A 10,175-nucleotide genomic window follows, 5' to 3' on the forward strand; every position below is an offset into this window, starting at 1 on the left:
GGTTATGAAATGAAAGATATAAAAAGCTCAAAATTCCCTATGATGTTCCCCCAAGTATGCATTACTCAAAAATCAAGTATTGGAGGAGTTTTTTCATTTCTTTGTTACCATCTTCTCACTAGTCTTCATTGGTCACTTGTATCAACATTTTTTTTTAAGCTCATTCATCTTGAATTATATCTCTAGACTTTCATCTTGTAAAATTCTTCTCTATTTAGGTTGCATCCTCAAGTTTCCAACTTGATAGGATTTTCCAATTTTTCTTTTCTTCTTCTTCTTCTTTTCTTTGGCCCTAACTTTTGCCTAGACTGCCATTTTGGGTTTTCAGCCTAGCGGGCTTTTTTTTTTGGGGGCCCTAGCTTTTGCCTAGACTGCCCTTTCGATATTTCAGCCTAGTGGGCTTTTTTTTTTTTTTAGCTGTCTTTCATCTCTTGATTGAATGAACTTTTTGGGGGTCTTTTACCTCCCTTGTTTTTCTCAGCTTAAGTCATTTTGATGCACTCTCTATACATCTTTCTTGCCTCGAAGCGCTTGCATATTTCTATGCTTGACGAATCTTTTCCTTTTTTGATGAACTTTCTTTTAGATGAATCTTGTATTCCTCTTGGGATGATGTATTTTAGGCTCTTCAACTTTACGGACACTTATTTTTTTCACATTGATGGAATTTCATTTCTTTTTCCTTGATTGTGTGAAACCTCATTTTTCTTTGACAATCTCTTGTCTTTAGCCTAGTGAATTCTCTACTTGTCTTTCATGTCTTCTAGGAGAGATTTATCAATTAGCTTCAAAGCTACAAGGTTGACTCCTCCTCAACAATGAGATTAAAGCATGCATACTTTGGTATTTCCCACCCTAGGTTTAGATTTTAGTGGGTTCATGCAAAAAGAGGCTAAGTGTTTAAAGGCTCAAATGAGCTAGCAATGGATAATGATCATTCTAGGTATTAGGGAATAATCTTGTTTAACCAAAGATGGCCTCCTATCCCTAGTAATGCTTGCTTGTAAGCATAGTGACTTAAGCTCTTTTAATAACTTCATCTTAAAAGAAAAAAATATGAATGCTCTAATGTTGTGAAACAAAAGATCTTTGAAAATTGGATCGAGTGCATGGATTCTTGGGATTTTCTGATGGATGGATTCTTTTTGATTGCCTTTTAAGACCATTTCTTCTTATATTCTAAGTCAAGTAGCAAAAGTCTTTACATGGATAAAATGAAATTAATCATTCCTTGGTACAAGTTGATTGCTCAAGCCTTTAAATATCAAGATTTAAAAAATGTTTTGTCCAAGGGATCCTCTTGTACCATTTTGAAAAGGAGACTTTTAAAAAAAAATCTTGAAAGAAAAGAAATTGGGTCTTTTTGAAAAAGTCACTAGGAAGTTCAATGGCCCTAGTTCAAAGATTTAAAAAAAAAAAAAATGACTCAAAGGCCCAATGCCCCTAGTCCAAACACTTTCTTATTTGAATTTTTTATTTTTATTTTTTTTTGAATTTTGTTTTGATTTTTTTAAAAAATATATACGTGAAAAAAAGTACATCAAATGCTACATGGATTTTTAGAATTCAAAGAAACATAGAAACATGGAATAAAAAATAGACTTTAAGCTTAACCATGATGTTGCAAACCAAATGTGGAGTGAGGCAAAGTTGGGCCGCTTGCTTCTTCTTGGTCCATTTAGGATGCTTGAGACTTGGTATGCTTGAACTTTGATTATGATCTTTTGGTATTTGCTTGAAATGGCTTGAACCTTGATAATGATCCTTTGGAAGGCTTGAACCTTACACTTGGAAGACATGCATTGTGAGCTTTTGGCCTTTGATGGGCTCAAGTGGTGGGCTTAGAATGATTCAAGAAACAATTTTGGGTTTCTATATCAAGTAGAGTTCAATCATAGGCCTTTGGGCTTGAATTCATTCACAGCATACAAGGTTCAAATAATTATGATGGGCTCAAGCATTGGACTTGGGCTCATCATGGTTCAAACAATGGCCAAACACATACATAATGCAATGCAATTTACATGGACCCACCTAAAGGTAGGTTTTATGAGTCGTTACAAAATGGATAGAAGGTAGGTTAAAGGTTCCCACAAGCTAGGACATCTTACCTCCCAACTTGTGATGCCAGGAGCACCGCGTTGGTCTGAACGGTACAATTTGTCCCTATGAACCACCACGGCATAACCATGATGATCCTTGTCGTGGTGGGTGGTAGGTTCACCGCTGGGTATGTGAGTCTCAGGAAGACCACAATCCACGGCTAATACTACTAGACTTTTGGGCTAGCACACAAATAAAATAAATTTCATTCAAGCAAATGATGTATGACATGCAATATAATGACATATTAGACATATTATATACAAAAAGAAATAAACAAACAATGATATGGTTGGCCACCATAACCTAATTGAAGCTTAGCCCTCAATATCCCCAGTGGAGTTGTTACTGTGAGAGACCGCGCCCTTGGACCCCGTTTTTTATAGGTGTTGGATCAAATCCACGTGAATGAGTGGAGTCGTGTTATTGCCTTTCAAAATGGAGGTTCGACTAGTTATATTTTCCCTTTTAGATTAAGGGTTTTACAATGGAGTCGCCACTTGTTTAATTATTGGGATAAATAAGAAAACCAAAATTGAAAAATTCCTCATTTTATTAATTTTCAATTGAATTTACATTGATCATAGGAAAACTATATGGCTTTGGTCCTAGATACAATCTAAGATAAAGTACATAACTTTGTTTTTTAGTTACAATTTAAAAATTGAAAATTACAAGGATAAACATTGGTCTATCAACCCTTGATCTAAGTTCGGAGACTATGTTACAAGGTGGGATGGTGTTAGACACCCACCTTGCTCGGTGAAACCGGTCTTCTAGACTATGGTGGCCAACATTCATATCACATCATCCAATATGTTATCAATTAATTTGCATGTTGAATTTAATGTGTGTGCATGTGATAGATCCTAATTCAATTTTTTAAGCATTGCATTTGGATTGAAAGATAAATTCTAGTGAATGTGTTTGGATGCTGATAACATAGATCCAAGGATTTGAAAGAATTATGAAACAAACTTGTTTTCATATTTTTGATGTGGATTTAAGATTAAAACTAGTGTTATGCATGAACATGTGATGAACACATAAGAATATTTAAGAACATTCAAACATATTCAAGGGAATTTAAATAGTTACTATCATGCTTTAATCCTAAATTCTCATCATGACAACACAAAAAACAAGTTAGGGAAATGGATTATACCTTCATGCAAGATCTATATGGTAGAGGAGGAGACTCTTGGTAGAGGTCTTAAGGGTGGAGGAAAAGAAGAGTTAGGAGAGGAAGAGTGAGTCTCACTTAATGACGCAAGTCTCAGGAAGACTAAGATATGACAAGACTACTCAACTTCGCTAGAACTCAAGAGAGGGAAAGAAATGGAGTTTTTATGTGTCTGGAATGAAGGAGAGGGGGAGGGGGTTTTATATAGTAGTGGTGAAGGAAATATGAATAGAAGTCCATTTAATGAGGGTTGACAAAGAATCATGAACCTAGACCTCATTTTAGCCTTGGGGGAAATCTGGAGCATTTAATGTAGAGATTGGTGGGAGTGAGGAGCAAGCCAAAATTCGGTTTTCTTATAGATGCTGTAACAGCCTGTAGAGTTAATTTCGAAAAATCATATCTGACTCAATTCTGATTGGAATTGTCTCGTTCTTGTGTTCAAATTGAAGCCCTGAATGTTTAGTTTCTTGGAAAATTAACCTTATTCATAGATTCAAAATATTCTGAGAGATATCAATGAAATAGTGAGCAACAGTTATTTGTTAGAAAATGGTTTCAGCACAATTAACATTAATAGGTCCCAAATTAGCTCCCAATTAACATTAAATGGCTCCAATCACCCTCATTTTAGACTTAATTGGTTCCAAATTTACTCTAATTAAAAGATAATTGTACAAATTGCTCATTGAATAATTAATGTTTAACTATCTAATTAATTAGATGTGTGCAACCTTACCATAAAATGTTGTCCCAACCAATCAAATTATGACACATCATTAATCTCAAATTGATTATAATTATAACCAATTGGAATCAATTGTTCATAATCACATATAGTCAGACTCAATTTGTGATAATGTACCTCGGCCATTAAAACTTGAATTGATGATAGCTTTCAATCTGATGGTCTGATTCGGGCTTATGACCAGTCGATTTGATCGTTACAACATCAAGATCATTTTGGTAACATGAGATTAAGGATCTAATGACCAGAATCAAGTTACATATTTCCTAGGCAAAATTACCCTTTTACCCACCATGTGAGGTTAAATGCGGGTTGCAAAATGGGGTGTCAACAGATATTTGTTCTTCATAGTCACTTTGTTCAAGGCTCTATAGTCCACACACATCAGCAATGAGCCATCTTGCTTCTTTTGGAACAGAACAAGAGCACCATAAGGAGCCTTGGAGGGCTGAATATAGCCTGCATCTAGCAATTCTGTTAACTGCTTTCTCATTTTAGCCAACTCCATTGGGGACATTTTGTATGGGGCCTTTGAAGGAGGCTTTGATCCAAGAACCAACTCGATCCCATGATTAACAACACGCCTTGGTGGAATGGTCTTAGGCAATTATGGAGGCATCACATCAGAAAACTTCTCCTACAGTCCAGCCATAGCATTTGGAACTTAAAAATATTTGTCTTGCTTCATCTCGATCAATGTAGCCAAGTAAGTCATCTCACCTTTCTTCAGCCCATGCTCAACCTGCATGGTTGAAACCATTGGTTCTTTCCCTTTGCTAGTATTGCTATTTCCTGCCCCATGCCTAACAGGAACATAGCATGGCTGCTTCTCATCAAGGATTAACAATAATCCAACGTGTAAAGATTTAGACCCCTTAACACAAAATGTTTAACCTAATATTAAGTCAAGTTGATTAACAAGTTTGATAATTAAAACTAGGTTAAACAAATATGTGTAAGATAAATATAATGTGAAAATATAAAGAACACAAAGATCTGTTGACCCAGGTAGACCAAACCGGTAAAAAACTGGGGAGGATTTAACATAACTATCCTCAAGGTAAAACAGATCAACTATGAAAGAATTGAAGTTTGTACAATAGAACTTAGACCACTAACATCCTATTGCTACCTCGAGTAGAAAACTTACTACCACGACCATGTGACAGCTCCAAGTCTACAGACTACTTCTTTCCTTTGATCCACTGAAACCACAAGTTCTCCTACTTGTGACTTTGAAACTCCACTCAAAGATTTCAGATCTTCGTTAAGTTCTTTATGCAGAAATTGAAGCGATCACCAAGCTCTTGACATCAATCTTGATCTTGATAACCCTAAGTGTGTATAAAGGTAAACACCTCTAGATCTCACAAGAGATTCACCACACAGCACATCAAAAGCATCTAAAACGTAGCTAGGGTTTTTCTATTTATATGAGAAGTAAAACATAAAACCCTACACATCAAACGAGCTTGGGCTGAGTTGAAAATTCTGCAGAAAAAAAATCTACACGTGGTTCGATCAATCAAGTTTAATTTTCGATAATCGAGCCTTGCAGATTTAGTCCAATAAATTCTGTAGTCACTCGATTCTAACTTTACAATAAAACAAACTTTGAAAAATTTTAAACCTAGACTCTATGTTTTGATCATGGTTTTCCAATACAATACACATTGAAGTTCTAATACATTAGTTCCTAAGATTTTAGAACCTAACACAATGAATGGCAGTGAGGCAGCCTTAGCAGCCACTAGGAACTCATCACCCAGAATTATATCAAAGTCATCTAACAATGACTAGGAAATTCACCTTTCCTGTCCATTCGCCAACCTTAAACTTCACTCCATATGCAATTCCCAACATAGGTTTTGACTTTGAGTTTACTGTCTTGATCTTACTTGGACACTTGCTTACTTTCAGACCAAGCCATTGGACCATCCGATCAGTAAAAAAATTGTGGGTAGCACCAGAATCAAGCATACCCTCAGCCCCATTCTCGTTCATCTCCACTTAAATATAAGACAATCCCCTAGAAGTACCTCTTACATGTAGTGCTCCATATCCCACTAGAAATTCTCCAAATCCTTGGCATTCCTGGCACCATTAAAGGGCTTTGGTTCAGGCACCTTCACTTTGGTGGCCACTTCCCCCTTCCTTGGTAGGCCACTCATTGCTCTTTTTAACAGGGCAATTTCTGTTTCAAGCTGATGTTGGGTCTCCCTTGCTGCCTAATTTTGGGCATCCAGTGCAGCAGCCAACTCTTCAACACGAGTAAACACAATATCCCTCTGTTCTGCAAGATCATTCCTCACCACAGTAGTTTCTACAAAGATAGCTTCCAATCTATCACACATAGAAAGTTGTTCCCCTTTCCAGTATATTCTCCAAGATAGTCACCCTTGCCTTGGTGTCTGAAGACATGGCAGCCAAGCTCTGATACCAATTGTCACAGGGTCAAATTTTCTTTTAAATTTTCTGCTTGTGATGGCACTAATCCCCTGACTTAGTCTCAGCCAATATACCACACACACACACACACACACACACTACAGGAACACTCTGAATAGAATTATCAAGGAAATTCACACACACACACACACACACACACACACAAACACAACACACAGTATTTAAAGGGTACCAACTCCAACCTTTATTACTTAATATCAAGTACCAGGGAAGCCTGGAGAATACATACAAAATTCTCTAAGCCAAAATGCACACTCTCTGCTATTGACAGCCCTAACAACCTAGGATAAATGCACATAAATAACTGTTGCAGTAGTTACTACCAAGTAACTGCCCCCTTGTCCAGGACTTACTGCCATATGTGGTCTAACTTAGGACACCTTCAACTTATGCTATCTTGGTCTGCTCTCCATGTTTCTAGCCTCTACTCAACAAGTCTGAATGTCCAGCAAGCTAGGAACTACTTGGTAACTGCTGCTACACACTCTGCACATGCCAGCCCATGTCTTAGCACATCATGGGGCTTCTACTCACATGCTCTAGTAGCCTACACATTATTGTTCCATCACATTTTAGAAGGCTTGGCCCCTACCCAAGCCCTTCTTATCAGTATCACAACCCACACAGCATGCCCATTTGCAGCACATCAAGCAACTTCCATCAGCCCACTCATACAAGTCCATGCATTCTGCCAGCACCAACCAACCCAATGCCTTGCACAACATATCATTATCACAACAACCTAGCACTGCCTTGCACTCAAGCCACCAAGTCCACACACAAAGCAACCATCAGCTAAGCCACCAATGCCATGCACCACCTCATAGGGTCAGCACAACCTGCTGCTACCCAACATCAAAATCCATCTCAGCCCACCATGGCCTTGGGAAATCATGTGGAGCAAGGTGCCTCCACATGCTGCCCCTTATCATTGCTCATTGATCCAACTCGAGTAGGGAGACTGGGTAGGTCCCCCTTAAAGAGCCATTAGGAGCATCACTAGTTAGGCATGAGAAGCCATGAGTGTGTTGAGAAAACATGAAGCCATGTGACTGGCCCAATGCTGCCCAAACATCCTTATTCCTCATGCCATCACCAACAACTCGTAAAACTCCTAACAAACCACCCCCATTAGAAGAAGCCAATGTCCTCATCAGTAGGGTTTCCTCAAATGCCTTCACCTCTTTCTTAAACAGCCACAATGTAGATGCCTTCTCCCAACTTGCCTTTGTTTCACCTGTCCCTTTCCACTTCACTAAGTAGTAAGTTATTATGTTTCCTCCCTTTTGATAACCTGTCACCTTCTTGTTAAGAAATTTGTCCACTTCTCGATTAAACTGAACCATGACAGTAGGCGAGGCATGCCTTGCCTCATTCCTTGTAGGATCTTCTACATCCCAATGATAAGGTTTTAAGAAACCTACATGAATTGTTGGGTGAATCTGCAATCTTTCTGGCAGCTTCAACTTGTAAACCACAACACCAACTCTCAAGTGTATATTCTAGGGTTTTTTCTCTGAAAAGCAATCTACTCAATATGTGGGTAATGAGGGTATATATAGTATGGGTAAAGACTTGGTAAAGCAAAAATGACAAAATAGCCAAACATAATGTTTTGCGAGAAGGCCTTACTCGCGAGATACTCGTGAAAACTCTGGGCTATCATGACTCTTTGCATTCTAGTCATGTGCTCTACACGTGGCTACTTCGCAGGATAGCTTCTCACGAGCTTCTTGTGAAATCTACTTGATCTTTACTTTAAGCTTGAGTCTTCACGCTCTCTCACACACACCCTTTACAATTAAAAACCCCATGGTGAAAGACCAGGAAATTGCCTCTCAAAAAAGAGATTCGGGTACATTTTAGGGTACCTCTCTTTTTGGGTAAATGGTATGGAGTCGCCACTTATTTTTTTAAGTAAAAAAAATAAGAAAAACTAAACACAAATTTACATTACTGAATGTTCCATTCATTGATTGAATAAAAAAAAAATAATAATACAAGTTCAAAAATTTGAACTTTACATGGCTTGGGAGCCTAGCTACAATTTATCCAAAATAAAAATAAAGATAAAGCCCAGGTCTACCTAACCAAAAATCTAAATCCGGAGGCTAGGTTACGAAATGGAAAGGGGTTAAGCACCCATTCCGCCTAGACAGAGTCTGGTCTTCTAGACTCTTGTGACCAATGTGCCATTTTATGCATGACATGAATGATATGTTAAACATGTGAAATAAACTAAACAACACAAAACCATTTATGAATGTGTCCTCTTTTGTTTAAAAATTTAAGTTTGTTTTAATGATTAAAAAATGATTTTGGTTTATATAAAAAAATCAGATTTGTTTTTGTATTTGTAAAAAGAATGGCTTTTGAAGAGAAAATTCAGATCTGTTTTTTAAGAGATAAAAAATAAGCGATCTTGAGTTTTTTAAAAGATCAGATCTATTTTGATGATGATAAAAGAAAAAGGTTTTTATAATAGAAAAATTAGATCTGTTTTTGTACTTAAAAAAGAGATATATATATATATTTTTTAATGGAGGATCTCATTCACAAAATAATTTCATGCTACATGACTCAAAAAAAAAAAAAAAAACCACAAAACAATAATTCACAATCTCTTTCTTTATTTCAAAAATTTGCATGCATTAAAAAATCAGATTTGTATCTAACAAAAGATACAAAATCCATTTTTTATTTTAAGAAAGATTCAGACCTACATCTAAGGAAAATGTAGATCCACTTTTGTTTTGAAGAAAAATTCAGATCTACATCTACGAAGATGTAGATCCGTTTTTGTTTTGAAAGAAAAATTCAGATCTATATCTACGAAGATGTAGATATGTTTTTGTTTTGAAAAAAAACTAGTTTAGTACATGCAGATTTCTAAAATTGAGAAACAAATTATGGTAATAGTAAAAGAATCAAGAGCATATTTTAGTAATCTAAACTAACAAATTAGAACATGAAAATTTAGAAACAAGAAAGCATGCATCATCATTATTAGAGAAACATTAAGAACAAAAGGGTTAGAGAACAACCTCTTGCATGAGCACACTTTGTTCTTGAAAGGTGTTAGGACATATGTGATTCATGTTAGGAACATATGTCATCATATATTGGCTAATTCTTTGACAAAACGCACTTTACTTGTAATTGGGTAGATCTAGGATTTGTTTAATACTTCAAAGAACAAGAGTTCAAGTCTAGTATTGAAGCCATGCAAATCTATCCAAGAAACATGTGAAGAAGTGCTAATTCATTAAAGCTCAACAGCTCTCAACAGATACTATTTATCGAGGCTCGACAGTTGCTCGACAGATTCTATCTATTGAGAATTACGAAAATCAGTTTTTTAGATCTGATTTTCGGCCCATACTTATGTATTTGTGCAGGGTTTCTTTTCTCACAATCTTAAACGTATATAAGGTTTATTTTAAAAACCGTCACATAAGAGAATACAAGGAGAACACATGCAAAAAGTGACAAATGCCTTATTCTCTCTAAAAGAAGCTACTGCGTCTTTGCACCTTAAGTTTTTGTAACCAAGTGCTTCTTGATCTTCATTGTTGATGGAGTGAAGAAATTTGCAGCCAACATCTTCTTCAAGTTGGTGAGTTAGTCACATACTAGGAGATGTGCATCATTGATTAATCACATACTGGAATC

The sequence above is a fragment of the Castanea sativa genome, chromosome 11, assembly GCF_040712315.1.
Source record: "Castanea sativa cultivar Marrone di Chiusa Pesio chromosome 11, ASM4071231v1".
Lineage (NCBI taxonomy): Eukaryota > Viridiplantae > Streptophyta > Magnoliopsida > Fagales > Fagaceae > Castanea > Castanea sativa.